Genomic DNA, 15,478 nt, shown 5'->3' on the forward strand with positions numbered 1-15,478 from the left:
ATATGGGTCGAATCAGGACAAGTGAGTGGCTGACGCGCTGAACCATGGTAGAAGGCCTGCACAGTGTACTAGCATTGAAACAACAACACCACTGCATACCTGAGAAAGGAACAGGTGCTAGAGGAAACCTGGTCAAAAAACAAAAACAAAAAAAACAACACGACAAAGGCTGTTTCTTCTGTTAAGCTGTCTGTCTTTGAACTAGGAATAATCAGGGGAAAGCGCGAACGCAGTCCCCCACTACCACAAATTATGCAGTCGAGTTTCCTGCATTTGAGGAAATCGCAGGGGTCAGCACAGCCGGAGTGCAATGGCCGAGCCTCGCCCTGGGAGAACCACCTTCGTGATCATGGTGTCTCCCCTGCCAGGTAAGTATGAGTTGGAATCGTCACTCTAGCACCCCCCGGTCAGGGGTACGCCTCCACCAGGTTACGGAGGGGCTTTCTGGGTGCCTGCTGGAAAACTAGCTTCAATCGGAGCTATTCCATCAGCAAGGCACACCATCCCTGTCAACAGTCAGGCCTATTGGTTTCGTTTTGGTAGCCCACCCAGGAAGCCTCTGAAATGTCTTCATGCATGCAAGGGTATCCAGCAGTCTCTCATTCTACGCTACAGCAGCACATATATATATTTGCATAGAGGGGCGGCAACGAAGCATCCAGGCACAACGCAGCTTCCACTTGTGAAACGAGGCCTGTTGTCCCGTCGCGTAGAGCTATGGAAAGCATGCATCATCCAGATATGGGTCGAATCAGGACAAGTGAGTGGCTGACGCGCTGAACCATGGTAGAAGGCCTGCACAGTGTACTAGCATTGAAACAACAACACCACTGCATACCTGAGAAAGGAACAGGTGCTAGAGGAAACCTGGTCAAAAAACAAAAACAAAAAAAACAACACGACAAAGGCTGTTTCTTCTGTTAAGCTGTCTGTCTTTGAACTAGGAATAATCAGGGGAAAGCGCGAACGCAGTCCCCCACTACCACAAATTATGCAGTCGAGTTTCCTGCATTTGAGGAAATCGCAGGGGTCAGCACAGCCGGAGTGCAATGGCCGAGCCTCGCCCTGGGAGAACCACCTTCGTGATCATGGTGTCTCCCCTGCCAGGTAAGTATGAGTTGGAATCGTCACTCTAGCACCCCCCGGTCAGGGGTACGCCTCCACCAGGTTACGGAGGGGCTTTCTGGGTGCCTGCTGGAAAACTAGCTTCAATCGGAGCTATTCCATCAGCAAGGCACACCATCCCTGTCAACAGTCAGGCCTATTGGTTTCGTTTTGGTAGCCCACCCAGGAAGCCTCTGAAATGTCTTCATGCATGCAAGGGTATCCAGCAGTCTCTCATTCTACGCTACAGCAGCACATATATATATTTGCATAGAGGGGCGGCAACGAAGCATCCAGGCACAACGCAGCTTCCACTTGTGAAACGAGGCCTGTTGTCCCGTCGCGTAGAGCTATGGAAAGCATGCATCATCCAGATATGGGTCGAATCAGGACAAGTGAGTGGCTGACGCGCTGAACCATGGTAGAAGGCCTGCACAGTGTACTAGCATTGAAACAACAACACCACTGCATACCTGAGAAAGGAACAGGTGCTAGAGGAAACCTGGTCAAAAAACAAAAACAAAAAAAACAACACGACAAAGGCTGTTTCTTCTGTTAAGCTGTCTGTCTTTGAACTAGGAATAATCAGGGGAAAGCGCGAACGCAGTCCCCCACTACCACAAATTATGCAGTCGAGTTTCCTGCATTTGAGGAAATCGCAGGGGTCAGCACAGCCGGAGTGCAATGGCCGAGCCTCGCCCTGGGAGAACCACCTTCGTGATCATGGTGTCTCCCCTGCCAGGTAAGTATGAGTTGGAATCGTCACTCTAGCACCCCCCGGTCAGGGGTACGCCTCCACCAGGTTACGGAGGGGCTTTCTGGGTGCCTGCTGGAAAACTAGCTTCAATCGGAGCTATTCCATCAGCAAGGCACACCATCCCTGTCAACAGTCAGGCCTATTGGTTTCGTTTTGGTAGCCCACCCAGGAAGCCTCTGAAATGTCTTCATGCATGCAAGGGTATCCAGCAGTCTCTCATTCTACGCTACAGCAGCACATATATATATTTGCATAGAGGGGCGGCAACGAAGCATCCAGGCACAACGCAGCTTCCACTTGTGAAACGAGGCCTGTTGTCCCGTCGCGTAGAGCTATGGAAAGCATGCATCATCCAGATATGGGTCGAATCAGGACAAGTGAGTGGCTGACGCGCTGAACCATGGTAGAAGGCCTGCACAGTGTACTAGCATTGAAACAACAACACCACTGCATACCTGAGAAAGGAACAGGTGCTAGAGGAAACCTGGTCAAAAAACAAAAACAAAAAAAACAACACGACAAAGGCTGTTTCTTCTGTTAAGCTGTCTGTCTTTGAACTAGGAATAATCAGGGGAAAGCGCGAACGCAGTCCCCCACTACCACAAATTATGCAGTCGAGTTTCCTGCATTTGAGGAAATCGCAGGGGTCAGCACAGCCGGAGTGCAATGGCCGAGCCTCGCCCTGGGAGAACCACCTTCGTGATCATGGTGTCTCCCCTGCCAGGTAAGTATGAGTTGGAATCGTCACTCTAGCACCCCCCGGTCAGGGGTACGCCTCCACCAGGTTACGGAGGGGCTTTCTGGGTGCCTGCTGGAAAACTAGCTTCAATCGGAGCTATTCCATCAGCAAGGCACACCATCCCTGTCAACAGTCAGGCCTATTGGTTTCGTTTTGGTAGCCCACCCAGGAAGCCTCTGAAATGTCTTCATGCATGCAAGGGTATCCAGCAGTCTCTCATTCTACGCTACAGCAGCACATATATATATTTGCATAGAGGGGCGGCAACGAAGCATCCAGGCACAACGCAGCTTCCACTTGTGAAACGAGGCCTGTTGTCCCGTCGCGTAGAGCTATGGAAAGCATGCATCATCCAGATATGGGTCGAATCAGGACAAGTGAGTGGCTGACGCGCTGAACCATGGTAGAAGGCCTGCACAGTGTACTAGCATTGAAACAACAACACCACTGCATACCTGAGAAAGGAACAGGTGCTAGAGGAAACCTGGTCAAAAAACAAAAACAAAAAAAACAACACGACAAAGGCTGTTTCTTCTGTTAAGCTGTCTGTCTTTGAACTAGGAATAATCAGGGGAAAGCGCGAACGCAGTCCCCCACTACCACAAATTATGCAGTCGAGTTTCCTGCATTTGAGGAAATCGCAGGGGTCAGCACAGCCGGAGTGCAATGGCCGAGCCTCGCCCTGGGAGAACCACCTTCGTGATCATGGTGTCTCCCCTGCCAGGTAAGTATGAGTTGGAATCGTCACTCTAGCACCCCCCGGTCAGGGGTACGCCTCCACCAGGTTACGGAGGGGCTTTCTGGGTGCCTGCTGGAAAACTAGCTTCAATCGGAGCTATTCCATCAGCAAGGCACACCATCCCTGTCAACAGTCAGGCCTATTGGTTTCGTTTTGGTAGCCCACCCAGGAAGCCTCTGAAATGTCTTCATGCATGCAAGGGTATCCAGCAGTCTCTCATTCTACGCTACAGCAGCACATATATATATTTGCATAGAGGGGCGGCAACGAAGCATCCAGGCACAACGCAGCTTCCACTTGTGAAACGAGGCCTGTTGTCCCGTCGCGTAGAGCTATGGAAAGCATGCATCATCCAGATATGGGTCGAATCAGGACAAGTGAGTGGCTGACGCGCTGAACCATGGTAGAAGGCCTGCACAGTGTACTAGCATTGAAACAACAACACCACTGCATACCTGAGAAAGGAACAGGTGCTAGAGGAAACCTGGTCAAAAAACAAAAACAAAAAAAACAACACGACAAAGGCTGTTTCTTCTGTTAAGCTGTCTGTCTTTGAACTAGGAATAATCAGGGGAAAGCGCGAACGCAGTCCCCCACTACCACAAATTATGCAGTCGAGTTTCCTGCATTTGAGGAAATCGCAGGGGTCAGCACAGCCGGAGTGCAATGGCCGAGCCTCGCCCTGGGAGAACCACCTTCGTGATCATGGTGTCTCCCCTGCCAGGTAAGTATGAGTTGGAATCGTCACTCTAGCACCCCCCGGTCAGGGGTACGCCTCCACCAGGTTACGGAGGGGCTTTCTGGGTGCCTGCTGGAAAACTAGCTTCAATCGGAGCTATTCCATCAGCAAGGCACACCATCCCTGTCAACAGTCAGGCCTATTGGTTTCGTTTTGGTAGCCCACCCAGGAAGCCTCTGAAATGTCTTCATGCATGCAAGGGTATCCAGCAGTCTCTCATTCTACGCTACAGCAGCACATATATATATTTGCATAGAGGGGCGGCAACGAAGCATCCAGGCACAACGCAGCTTCCACTTGTGAAACGAGGCCTGTTGTCCCGTCGCGTAGAGCTATGGAAAGCATGCATCATCCAGATATGGGTCGAATCAGGACAAGTGAGTGGCTGACGCGCTGAACCATGGTAGAAGGCCTGCACAGTGTACTAGCATTGAAACAACAACACCACTGCATACCTGAGAAAGGAACAGGTGCTAGAGGAAACCTGGTCAAAAAACAAAAACAAAAAAAACAACACGACAAAGGCTGTTTCTTCTGTTAAGCTGTCTGTCTTTGAACTAGGAATAATCAGGGGAAAGCGCGAACGCAGTCCCCCACTACCACAAATTATGCAGTCGAGTTTCCTGCATTTGAGGAAATCGCAGGGGTCAGCACAGCCGGAGTGCAATGGCCGAGCCTCGCCCTGGGAGAACCACCTTCGTGATCATGGTGTCTCCCCTGCCAGGTAAGTATGAGTTGGAATCGTCACTCTAGCACCCCCCGGTCAGGGGTACGCCTCCACCAGGTTACGGAGGGGCTTTCTGGGTGCCTGCTGGAAAACTAGCTTCAATCGGAGCTATTCCATCAGCAAGGCACACCATCCCTGTCAACAGTCAGGCCTATTGGTTTCGTTTTGGTAGCCCACCCAGGAAGCCTCTGAAATGTCTTCATGCATGCAAGGGTATCCAGCAGTCTCTCATTCTACGCTACAGCAGCACATATATATATTTGCATAGAGGGGCGGCAACGAAGCATCCAGGCACAACGCAGCTTCCACTTGTGAAACGAGGCCTGTTGTCCCGTCGCGTAGAGCTATGGAAAGCATGCATCATCCAGATATGGGTCGAATCAGGACAAGTGAGTGGCTGACGCGCTGAACCATGGTAGAAGGCCTGCACAGTGTACTAGCATTGAAACAACAACACCACTGCATACCTGAGAAAGGAACAGGTGCTAGAGGAAACCTGGTCAAAAAACAAAAACAAAAAAAACAACACGACAAAGGCTGTTTCTTCTGTTAAGCTGTCTGTCTTTGAACTAGGAATAATCAGGGGAAAGCGCGAACGCAGTCCCCCACTACCACAAATTATGCAGTCGAGTTTCCTGCATTTGAGGAAATCGCAGGGGTCAGCACAGCCGGAGTGCAATGGCCGAGCCTCGCCCTGGGAGAACCACCTTCGTGATCATGGTGTCTCCCCTGCCAGGTAAGTATGAGTTGGAATCGTCACTCTAGCACCCCCCGGTCAGGGGTACGCCTCCACCAGGTTACGGAGGGGCTTTCTGGGTGCCTGCTGGAAAACTAGCTTCAATCGGAGCTATTCCATCAGCAAGGCACACCATCCCTGTCAACAGTCAGGCCTATTGGTTTCGTTTTGGTAGCCCACCCAGGAAGCCTCTGAAATGTCTTCATGCATGCAAGGGTATCCAGCAGTCTCTCATTCTACGCTACAGCAGCACATATATATATTTGCATAGAGGGGCGGCAACGAAGCATCCAGGCACAACGCAGCTTCCACTTGTGAAACGAGGCCTGTTGTCCCGTCGCGTAGAGCTATGGAAAGCATGCATCATCCAGATATGGGTCGAATCAGGACAAGTGAGTGGCTGACGCGCTGAACCATGGTAGAAGGCCTGCACAGTGTACTAGCATTGAAACAACAACACCACTGCATACCTGAGAAAGGAACAGGTGCTAGAGGAAACCTGGTCAAAAAACAAAAACAAAAAAAACAACACGACAAAGGCTGTTTCTTCTGTTAAGCTGTCTGTCTTTGAACTAGGAATAATCAGGGGAAAGCGCGAACGCAGTCCCCCACTACCACAAATTATGCAGTCGAGTTTCCTGCATTTGAGGAAATCGCAGGGGTCAGCACAGCCGGAGTGCAATGGCCGAGCCTCGCCCTGGGAGAACCACCTTCGTGATCATGGTGTCTCCCCTGCCAGGTAAGTATGAGTTGGAATCGTCACTCTAGCACCCCCCGGTCAGGGGTACGCCTCCACCAGGTTACGGAGGGGCTTTCTGGGTGCCTGCTGGAAAACTAGCTTCAATCGGAGCTATTCCATCAGCAAGGCACACCATCCCTGTCAACAGTCAGGCCTATTGGTTTCGTTTTGGTAGCCCACCCAGGAAGCCTCTGAAATGTCTTCATGCATGCAAGGGTATCCAGCAGTCTCTCATTCTACGCTACAGCAGCACATATATATATTTGCATAGAGGGGCGGCAACGAAGCATCCAGGCACAACGCAGCTTCCACTTGTGAAACGAGGCCTGTTGTCCCGTCGCGTAGAGCTATGGAAAGCATGCATCATCCAGATATGGGTCGAATCAGGACAAGTGAGTGGCTGACGCGCTGAACCATGGTAGAAGGCCTGCACAGTGTACTAGCATTGAAACAACAACACCACTGCATACCTGAGAAAGGAACAGGTGCTAGAGGAAACCTGGTCAAAAAACAAAAACAAAAAAAACAACACGACAAAGGCTGTTTCTTCTGTTAAGCTGTCTGTCTTTGAACTAGGAATAATCAGGGGAAAGCGCGAACGCAGTCCCCACTACCACAAATTATGCAGTCGAGTTTCCTGCATTTGAGGAAATCGCAGGGGTCAGCACAGCCGGAGTGCAATGGCCGAGCCTCGCCCTGGGAGAACCACCTTCGTGATCATGGTGTCTCCCCTGCCAGGTAAGTATGAGTTGGAATCGTCACTCTAGCACCCCCCGGTCAGGGGTACGCCTCCACCAGGTTACGGAGGGGCTTTCTGGGTGCCTGCTGGAAAACTAGCTTCAATCGGAGCTATTCCATCAGCAAGGCACACCATCCCTGTCAACAGTCAGGCCTATTGGTTTCGTTTTGGTAGCCCACCCAGGAAGCCTCTGAAATGTCTTCATGCATGCAAGGGTATCCAGCAGTCTCTCATTCTACGCTACAGCAGCACATATATATATTTGCATAGAGGGGCGGCAACGAAGCATCCAGGCACAACGCAGCTTCCACTTGTGAAACGAGGCCTGTTGTCCCGTCGCGTAGAGCTATGGAAAGCATGCATCATCCAGATATGGGTCGAATCAGGACAAGTGAGTGGCTGACGCGCTGAACCATGGTAGAAGGCCTGCACAGTGTACTAGCATTGAAACAACAACACCACCTGCATACCTGAGAAAGGAACAGGTGCTAGAGGAAACCTGGTCAAAAAACAAAAACAAAAAAAACAACACGACAAAGGCTGTTTCTTCTGTTAAGCTGTCTGTCTTTGAACTAGGAATAATCAGGGGAAAGCGCGAACGCAGTCCCCCACTACCACAAATTATGCAGTCGAGTTTCCTGCATTTGAGGAAATCGCAGGGGTCAGCACAGCCGGAGTGCAATGGCCGAGCCTCGCCCTGGGAGAACCACCTTCGTGATCATGGTGTCTCCCCTGCCAGGTAAGTATGAGTTGGAATCGTCACTCTAGCACCCCCCGGTCAGGGGTACGCCTCCACCAGGTTACGGAGGGGCTTTCTGGGTGCCTGCTGGAAAACTAGCTTCAATCGGAGCTATTCCATCAGCAAGGCACACCATCCCTGTCAACAGTCAGGCCTATTGGTTTCGTTTTGGTAGCCCACCCAGGAAGCCTCTGAAATGTCTTCATGCATGCAAGGGTATCCAGCAGTCTCTCATTCTACGCTACAGCAGCACATATATATATTTGCATAGAGGGGCGGCAACGAAGCATCCAGGCACAACGCAGCTTCCACTTGTGAAACGAGGCCTGTTGTCCCGTCGCGTAGAGCTATGGAAAGCATGCATCATCCAGATATGGGTCGAATCAGGACAAGTGAGTGGCTGACGCGCTGAACCATGGTAGAAGGCCTGCACAGTGTACTAGCATTGAAACAACAACACCACTGCATACCTGAGAAAGGAACAGGTGCTAGAGGAAACCTGGTCAAAAAACAAAAACAAAAAAAACAACACGACAAAGGCTGTTTCTTCTGTTAAGCTGTCTGTCTTTGAACTAGGAATAATCAGGGGAAAGCGCGAACGCAGTCCCCCACTACCACAAATTATGTAGTCGAGTTTCCTGCATTTGAGGAAATCGCAGGGGTCAGCACAGCCGGAGTGCAATGGCCGAGCCTCGCCCTGGGAGAACCACCTTCGTGATCATGGTGTCTCCCCTGCCAGGTAAGTATGAGTTGGAATCGTCACTCTAGCACCCCCCGGTCAGGGGTACGCCTCCACCAGGTTACGGAGGGGCTTTCTGGGTGCCTGCTGGAAAACTAGCTTCAATCGGAGCGATTCCATCAGCAAGGCACACCATCCCTGTCAACAGTCAGGCCTATTGGTTTCGTTTTGGTAGCCCACCCAGGAAGCCTCTGAAATGTCTTCATGCATGCAAGGGTATCCAGCAGTCTCTCATTCTACGCTACAGCAGCACATATATATATTTGCATAGAGGGGCGGCAACGAAGCATCCAGGCACAACGCAGCTTCCACTTGTGAAACGAGGCCTGTTGTCCCGTCGCGTAGAGCTATGGAAAGCATGCATCATCCAGATATGGGTCGAATCAGGACAAGTGAGTGGCTGACGCGCTGAACCATGGTAGAAGGCCTGCACAGTGTACTAGCATTGAAACAACAACACCACTGCATACCTGAGAAAGGAACAGGTGCTAGAGGAAACCTGGTCAAAAAACAAAAACAAAAAAAACAACACGACAAAGGCTGTTTCTTCTGTTAAGCTGTCTGTCTTTGAACTAGGAATAATCAGGGGAAAGCGCGAACGCAGTCCCCCACTACCACAAATTATGCAGTCGAGTTTCCTGCATTTGAGGAAATCGCAGGGGTCAGCACAGCCGGAGTGCAATGGCCGAGCCTCGCCCTGGGAGAACCACCTTCGTGATCATGGTGTCTCCCCTGCCAGGTAAGTATGAGTTGGAATCGTCACTCTAGCACCCCCCGGTCAGGGGTACGCCTCCACCAGGTTACGGAGGGGCTTTCTGGGTGCCTGCTGGAAAACTAGCTTCAATCGGAGCTATTCCATCAGCAAGGCACACCATCCCTGTCAACAGTCAGGCCTATTGGTTTCGTTTTGGTAGCCCACCCAGGAAGCCTCTGAAATGTCTTCATGCATGCAAGGGTATCCAGCAGTCTCTCATTCTACGCTACAGCAGCACATATATATATTTGCATAGAGGGGCGGCAACGAAGCATCCAGGCACAACGCAGCTTCCACTTGTGAAACGAGGCCTGTTGTCCCGTCGCGTAGAGCTATGGAAAGCATGCATCATCCAGATATGGGTCGAATCAGGACAAGTGAGTGGCTGACGCGCTGAACCATGGTAGAAGGCCTGCACAGTGTACTAGCATTGAAACAACAACACCACTGCATACCTGAGAAAGGAACAGGTGCTAGAGGAAACCTGGTCAAAAAACAAAAACAAAAAAAACAACACGACAAAGGCTGTTTCTTCTGTTAAGCTGTCTGTCTTTGAACTAGGAATAATCAGGGGAAAGCGCGAACGCAGTCCCCCACTACCACAAATTATGCAGTCGAGTTTCCTGCATTTGAGGAAATCGCAGGGGTCAGCACAGCCGGAGTGCAATGGCCGAGCCTCGCCCTGGGAGAACCACCTTCGTGATCATGGTGTCTCCCCTGCCAGGTAAGTATGAGTTGGAATCGTCACTCTAGCACCCCCCGGTCAGGGGTACGCCTCCACCAGGTTACGGAGGGGCTTTCTGGGTGCCTGCTGGAAAACTAGCTTCAATCGGAGCTATTCCATCAGCAAGGCACACCATCCCTGTCAACAGTCAGGCCTATTGGTTTCGTTTTGGTAGCCCACCCAGGAAGCCTCTGAAATGTCTTCATGCATGCAAGGGTATCCAGCAGTCTCTCATTCTACGCTACAGCAGCACATATATATATTTGCATAGAGGGGCGGCAACGAAGCATCCAGGCACAACGCAGCTTCCACTTGTGAAACGAGGCCTGTTGTCCCGTCGCGTAGAGCTATGGAAAGCATGCATCATCCAGATATGGGTCGAATCAGGACAAGTGAGTGGCTGACGCGCTGAACCATGGTAGAAGGCCTGCACAGTGTACTAGCATTGAAACAACAACACCACTGCATACCTGAGAAAGGAACAGGTGCTAGAGGAAACCTGGTCAAAAAACAAAAACAAAAAAAACAACACGACAAAGGCTGTTTCTTCTGTTAAGCTGTCTGTCTTTGAACTAGGAATAATCAGGGGAAAGCGCGAACGCAGTCCCCCACTACCACAAATTATGCAGTCGAGTTTCCTGCATTTGAGGAAATCGCAGGGGTCAGCACAGCCGGAGTGCAATGGCCGAGCCTCGCCCTGGGAGAACCACCTTCGTGATCATGGTGTCTCCCCTGCCAGGTAAGTATGAGTTGGAATCGTCACTCTAGCACCCCCCGGTCAGGGGTACGCCTCCACCAGGTTACGGAGGGGCTTTCTGGGTGCCTGCTGGAAAACTAGCTTCAATCGGAGCTATTCCATCAGCAAGGCACACCATCCCTGTCAACAGTCAGGCCTATTGGTTTCGTTTTGGTAGCCCACCCAGGAAGCCTCTGAAATGTCTTCATGCATGCAAGGGTATCCAGCAGTCTCTCATTCTACGCTACAGCAGCACATATATATATTTGCATAGAGGGGCGGCAACGAAGCATCCAGGCACAACGCAGCTTCCACTTGTGAAACGAGGCCTGTTGTCCCGTCGCGTAGAGCTATGGAAAGCATGCATCATCCAGATATGGGTCGAATCAGGACAAGTGAGTGGCTGACGCGCTGAACCATGGTAGAAGGCCTGCACAGTGTACTAGCATTGAAACAACAACACCACTGCATACCTGAGAAAGGAACAGGTGCTAGAGGAAACCTGGTCAAAAAACAAAAACAAAAAAAACAACACGACAAAGGCTGTTTCTTCTGTTAAGCTGTCTGTCTTTGAACTAGGAATAATCAGGGGAAAGCGCGAACGCAGTCCCCCACTACCACAAATTATGCAGTCGAGTTTCCTGCATTTGAGGAAATCGCAGGGGTCAGCACAGCCGGAGTGCAATGGCCGAGCCTCGCCCTGGGAGAACCACCTTCGTGATCATGGTGTCTCCCCTGCCAGGTAAGTATGAGTTGGAATCGTCACTCTAGCACCCCCCGGTCAGGGGTACGCCTCCACCAGGTTACGGAGGGGCTTTCTGGGTGCCTGCTGGAAAACTAGCTTCAATCGGAGCTATTCCATCAGCAAGGCACACCATCCCTGTCAACAGTCAGGCCTATTGGTTTCGTTTTGGTAGCCCACCCAGGAAGCCTCTGAAATGTCTTCATGCATGCAAGGGTATCCAGCAGTCTCTCATTCTACGCTACAGCAGCACATATATATATTTGCATAGAGGGGCGGCAACGAAGCATCCAGGCACAACGCAGCTTCCACTTGTGAAACGAGGCCTGTTGTCCCGTCGCGTAGAGCTATGGAAAGCATGCATCATCCAGATATGGGTCGAATCAGGACAAGTGAGTGGCTGACGCGCTGAACCATGGTAGAAGGCCTGCACAGTGTACTAGCATTGAAACAACAACACCACTGCATACCTGAGAAAGGAACAGGTGCTAGAGGAAACCTGGTCAAAAAACAAAAACAAAAAAAACAACACGACAAAGGCTGTTTCTTCTGTTAAGCTGTCTGTCTTTGAACTAGGAATAATCAGGGGAAAGCGCGAACGCAGTCCCCCACTACCACAAATTATGTAGTCGAGTTTCCTGCATTTGAGGAAATCGCAGGGGTCAGCACAGCCGGAGTGCAATGGCCGAGCCTCGCCCTGGGAGAACCACCTTCGTGATCATGGTGTCTCCCCTGCCAGGTAAGTATGAGTTGGAATCGTCACTCTAGCACCCCCCGGTCAGGGGTACGCCTCCACCAGGTTACGGAGGGGCTTTCTGGGTGCCTGCTGGAAAACTAGCTTCAATCGGAGCGATTCCATCAGCAAGGCACACCATCCCTGTCAACAGTCAGGCCTATTGGTTTCGTTTTGGTAGCCCACCCAGGAAGCCTCTGAAATGTCTTCATGCATGCAAGGGTATCCAGCAGTCTCTCATTCTACGCTACAGCAGCACATATATATATTTGCATAGAGGGGCGGCAACGAAGCATCCAGGCACAACGCAGCTTCCACTTGTGAAACGAGGCCTGTTGTCCCGTCGCGTAGAGCTATGGAAAGCATGCATCATCCAGATATGGGTCGAATCAGGACAAGTGAGTGGCTGACGCGCTGAACCATGGTAGAAGGCCTGCACAGTGTACTAGCATTGAAACAACAACACCACTGCATACCTGAGAAAGGAACAGGTGCTAGAGGAAACCTGGTCAAAAAACAAAAACAAAAAAAACAACACGACAAAGGCTGTTTCTTCTGTTAAGCTGTCTGTCTTTGAACTAGGAATAATCAGGGGAAAGCGCGAACGCAGTCCCCCACTACCACAAATTATGCAGTCGAGTTTCCTGCATTTGAGGAAATCGCAGGGGTCAGCACAGCCGGAGTGCAATGGCCGAGCCTCGCCCTGGGAGAACCACCTTCGTGATCATGGTGTCTCCCCTGCCAGGTAAGTATGAGTTGGAATCGTCACTCTAGCACCCCCCGGTCAGGGGTACGCCTCCACCAGGTTACGGAGGGGCTTTCTGGGTGCCTGCTGGAAAACTAGCTTCAATCGGAGCTATTCCATCAGCAAGGCACACCATCCCTGTCAACAGTCAGGCCTATTGGTTTCGTTTTGGTAGCCCACCCAGGAAGCCTCTGAAATGTCTTCATGCATGCAAGGGTATCCAGCAGTCTCTCATTCTACGCTACAGCAGCACATATATATATTTGCATAGAGGGGCGGCAACGAAGCATCCAGGCACAACGCAGCTTCCACTTGTGAAACGAGGCCTGTTGTCCCGTCGCGTAGAGCTATGGAAAGCATGCATCATCCAGATATGGGTCGAATCAGGACAAGTGAGTGGCTGACGCGCTGAACCATGGTAGAAGGCCTGCACAGTGTACTAGCATTGAAACAACAACACCACTGCATACCTGAGAAAGGAACAGGTGCTAGAGGAAACCTGGTCAAAAAACAAAAACAAAAAAAACAACACGACAAAGGCTGTTTCTTCTGTTAAGCTGTCTGTCTTTGAACTAGGAATAATCAGGGGAAAGCGCGAACGCAGTCCCCCACTACCACAAATTATGCAGTCGAGTTTCCTGCATTTGAGGAAATCGCAGGGGTCAGCACAGCCGGAGTGCAATGGCCGAGCCTCGCCCTGGGAGAACCACCTTCGTGATCATGGTGTCTCCCCTGCCAGGTAAGTATGAGTTGGAATCGTCACTCTAGCACCCCCCGGTCAGGGGTACGCCTCCACCAGGTTACGGAGGGGCTTTCTGGGTGCCTGCTGGAAAACTAGCTTCAATCGGAGCTATTCCATCAGCAAGGCACACCATCCCTGTCAACAGTCAGGCCTATTGGTTTCGTTTTGGTAGCCCACCCAGGAAGCCTCTGAAATGTCTTCATGCATGCAAGGGTATCCAGCAGTCTCTCATTCTACGCTACAGCAGCACATATATATATTTGCATAGAGGGGCGGCAACGAAGCATCCAGGCACAACGCAGCTTCCACTTGTGAAACGAGGCCTGTTGTCCCGTCGCGTAGAGCTATGGAAAGCATGCATCATCCAGATATGGGTCGAATCAGGACAAGTGAGTGGCTGACGCGCTGAACCATGGTAGAAGGCCTGCACAGTGTACTAGCATTGAAACAACAACACCACTGCATACCTGAGAAAGGAACAGGTGCTAGAGGAAACCTGGTCAAAAAACAAAAACAAAAAAAACAACACGACAAAGGCTGTTTCTTCTGTTAAGCTGTCTGTCTTTGAACTAGGAATAATCAGGGGAAAGCGCGAACGCAGTCCCCCACTACCACAAATTATGCAGTCGAGTTTCCTGCATTTGAGGAAATCGCAGGGGTCAGCACAGCCGGAGTGCAATGGCCGAGCCTCGCCCTGGGAGAACCACCTTCGTGATCATGGTGTCTCCCCTGCCAGGTAAGTATGAGTTGGAATCGTCACTCTAGCACCCCCCGGTCAGGGGTACGCCTCCACCAGGTTACGGAGGGGCTTTCTGGGTGCCTGCTGGAAAACTAGCTTCAATCGGAGCTATTCCATCAGCAAGGCACACCATCCCTGTCAACAGTCAGGCCTATTGGTTTCGTTTTGGTAGCCCACCCAGGAAGCCTCTGAAATGTCTTCATGCATGCAAGGGTATCCAGCAGTCTCTCATTCTACGCTACAGCAGCACATATATATATTTGCATAGAGGGGCGGCAACGAAGCATCCAGGCACAACGCAGCTTCCACTTGTGAAACGAGGCCTGTTGTCCCGTCGCGTAGAGCTATGGAAAGCATGCATCATCCAGATATGGGTCGAATCAGGACAAGTGAGTGGCTGACGCGCTGAACCATGGTAGAAGGCCTGCACAGTGTACTAGCATTGAAACAACAACACCACTGCATACCTGAGAAAGGAACAGGTGCTAGAGGAAACCTGGTCAAAAAACAAAAACAAAAAAAACAACACGACAAAGGCTGTTTCTTCTGTTAAGCTGTCTGTCTTTGAACTAGGAATAATCAGGGGAAAGCGCGAACGCAGTCCCCCACTACCACAAATTATGCAGTCGAGTTTCCTGCATTTGAGGAAATCGCAGGGGTCAGCACAGCCGGAGTGCAATGGCCGAGCCTCGCCCTGGGAGAACCACCTTCGTGATCATGGTGTCTCCCCTGCCAGGTAAGTATGAGTTGGAATCGTCACTCTAGCACCCCCCGGTCAGGGGTACGCCTCCACCAGGTTACGGAGGGGCTTTCTGGGTGCCTGCTGGAAAACTAGCTTCAATCGGAGCTATTCCATCAGCAAGGCACACCATCCCTGTCAACAGTCAGGCCTATTGGTTTCGTTTTGGTAGCCCACCCAGGAAGCCTCTGAAATGTCTTCATGCATGCAAGGGTATCCAGCAGTCTCTCATTCTACGCTACAGCAGCACATATATATATTTGCATAGAGGGGCGGCAATGAAGCATCCAGGCACAACGCAGCTTCCACTTGTGAAACGAGGCCTGT

General features: G+C 51.1%; 21 non-coding genes across 21 annotated transcripts; all 21 read right to left on the reverse strand.

Annotated features, from left to right (window-relative positions):
• Nucleotides 1-212: 212 nt before the first annotated feature.
• Nucleotides 213-376, reverse strand: LOC143941604 (U1 spliceosomal RNA). The gene has a single exon (XR_013264289.1). It is a non-coding gene; the product is annotated as a U1 spliceosomal RNA (small nuclear RNA).
• A 575-nt stretch (nt 377-951) lies between these two features.
• LOC143941605 (U1 spliceosomal RNA) lies at nt 952-1,115 on the reverse strand. Its single transcript, XR_013264290.1, has one exon. It is a non-coding gene; the product is annotated as a U1 spliceosomal RNA (small nuclear RNA).
• A 575-nt stretch (nt 1,116-1,690) lies between these two features.
• On the reverse strand, nt 1,691-1,854 carry LOC143941606 (U1 spliceosomal RNA). Its single transcript, XR_013264291.1, has one exon. It is a non-coding gene; the product is annotated as a U1 spliceosomal RNA (small nuclear RNA).
• Nucleotides 1,855-2,429: 575 nt separating this feature from the next.
• On the reverse strand, nt 2,430-2,593 carry LOC143941607 (U1 spliceosomal RNA). Its single transcript, XR_013264292.1, has one exon. It is a non-coding gene; the product is annotated as a U1 spliceosomal RNA (small nuclear RNA).
• Nucleotides 2,594-3,168: 575 nt separating this feature from the next.
• LOC143941608 (U1 spliceosomal RNA) lies at nt 3,169-3,332 on the reverse strand. The gene has a single exon (XR_013264293.1). It is a non-coding gene; the product is annotated as a U1 spliceosomal RNA (small nuclear RNA).
• A 575-nt stretch (nt 3,333-3,907) lies between these two features.
• On the reverse strand, nt 3,908-4,071 carry LOC143941610 (U1 spliceosomal RNA). Its single transcript, XR_013264294.1, has one exon. It is a non-coding gene; the product is annotated as a U1 spliceosomal RNA (small nuclear RNA).
• Nucleotides 4,072-4,646: 575 nt separating this feature from the next.
• On the reverse strand, nt 4,647-4,810 carry LOC143941611 (U1 spliceosomal RNA). The gene has a single exon (XR_013264295.1). It is a non-coding gene; the product is annotated as a U1 spliceosomal RNA (small nuclear RNA).
• A 575-nt stretch (nt 4,811-5,385) lies between these two features.
• On the reverse strand, nt 5,386-5,549 carry LOC143941612 (U1 spliceosomal RNA). Its single transcript, XR_013264296.1, has one exon. It is a non-coding gene; the product is annotated as a U1 spliceosomal RNA (small nuclear RNA).
• A 575-nt stretch (nt 5,550-6,124) lies between these two features.
• LOC143941613 (U1 spliceosomal RNA) lies at nt 6,125-6,288 on the reverse strand. Its single transcript, XR_013264297.1, has one exon. It is a non-coding gene; the product is annotated as a U1 spliceosomal RNA (small nuclear RNA).
• Nucleotides 6,289-6,863: 575 nt separating this feature from the next.
• LOC143941698 (U1 spliceosomal RNA) lies at nt 6,864-7,026 on the reverse strand. Its single transcript, XR_013264379.1, has one exon. It is a non-coding gene; the product is annotated as a U1 spliceosomal RNA (small nuclear RNA).
• Nucleotides 7,027-7,602: 576 nt separating this feature from the next.
• Nucleotides 7,603-7,766, reverse strand: LOC143941614 (U1 spliceosomal RNA). The gene has a single exon (XR_013264298.1). It is a non-coding gene; the product is annotated as a U1 spliceosomal RNA (small nuclear RNA).
• A 575-nt stretch (nt 7,767-8,341) lies between these two features.
• LOC143941703 (U1 spliceosomal RNA) lies at nt 8,342-8,505 on the reverse strand. The gene has a single exon (XR_013264383.1). It is a non-coding gene; the product is annotated as a U1 spliceosomal RNA (small nuclear RNA).
• A 575-nt stretch (nt 8,506-9,080) lies between these two features.
• On the reverse strand, nt 9,081-9,244 carry LOC143941615 (U1 spliceosomal RNA). Its single transcript, XR_013264299.1, has one exon. It is a non-coding gene; the product is annotated as a U1 spliceosomal RNA (small nuclear RNA).
• A 575-nt stretch (nt 9,245-9,819) lies between these two features.
• Nucleotides 9,820-9,983, reverse strand: LOC143941616 (U1 spliceosomal RNA). The gene has a single exon (XR_013264300.1). It is a non-coding gene; the product is annotated as a U1 spliceosomal RNA (small nuclear RNA).
• Nucleotides 9,984-10,558: 575 nt separating this feature from the next.
• Nucleotides 10,559-10,722, reverse strand: LOC143941617 (U1 spliceosomal RNA). Its single transcript, XR_013264301.1, has one exon. It is a non-coding gene; the product is annotated as a U1 spliceosomal RNA (small nuclear RNA).
• A 575-nt stretch (nt 10,723-11,297) lies between these two features.
• Nucleotides 11,298-11,461, reverse strand: LOC143941618 (U1 spliceosomal RNA). The gene has a single exon (XR_013264302.1). It is a non-coding gene; the product is annotated as a U1 spliceosomal RNA (small nuclear RNA).
• A 575-nt stretch (nt 11,462-12,036) lies between these two features.
• Nucleotides 12,037-12,200, reverse strand: LOC143941704 (U1 spliceosomal RNA). Its single transcript, XR_013264384.1, has one exon. It is a non-coding gene; the product is annotated as a U1 spliceosomal RNA (small nuclear RNA).
• Nucleotides 12,201-12,775: 575 nt separating this feature from the next.
• LOC143941619 (U1 spliceosomal RNA) lies at nt 12,776-12,939 on the reverse strand. The gene has a single exon (XR_013264303.1). It is a non-coding gene; the product is annotated as a U1 spliceosomal RNA (small nuclear RNA).
• A 575-nt stretch (nt 12,940-13,514) lies between these two features.
• On the reverse strand, nt 13,515-13,678 carry LOC143941620 (U1 spliceosomal RNA). The gene has a single exon (XR_013264304.1). It is a non-coding gene; the product is annotated as a U1 spliceosomal RNA (small nuclear RNA).
• Nucleotides 13,679-14,253: 575 nt separating this feature from the next.
• Nucleotides 14,254-14,417, reverse strand: LOC143941621 (U1 spliceosomal RNA). The gene has a single exon (XR_013264305.1). It is a non-coding gene; the product is annotated as a U1 spliceosomal RNA (small nuclear RNA).
• A 575-nt stretch (nt 14,418-14,992) lies between these two features.
• LOC143941622 (U1 spliceosomal RNA) lies at nt 14,993-15,156 on the reverse strand. The gene has a single exon (XR_013264306.1). It is a non-coding gene; the product is annotated as a U1 spliceosomal RNA (small nuclear RNA).
• Between the last annotated feature and the right edge of the window lie 322 nt (nt 15,157-15,478).

Source organism: Lithobates pipiens, unplaced genomic scaffold (assembly GCF_037356315.1).
Source record: "Lithobates pipiens isolate NorthernLeopardFrog02 unplaced genomic scaffold, aLitPip1_a1.2 Scaffold_3, whole genome shotgun sequence".
NCBI classification, from domain to species: domain Eukaryota; kingdom Metazoa; phylum Chordata; class Amphibia; order Anura; family Ranidae; genus Lithobates; species Lithobates pipiens.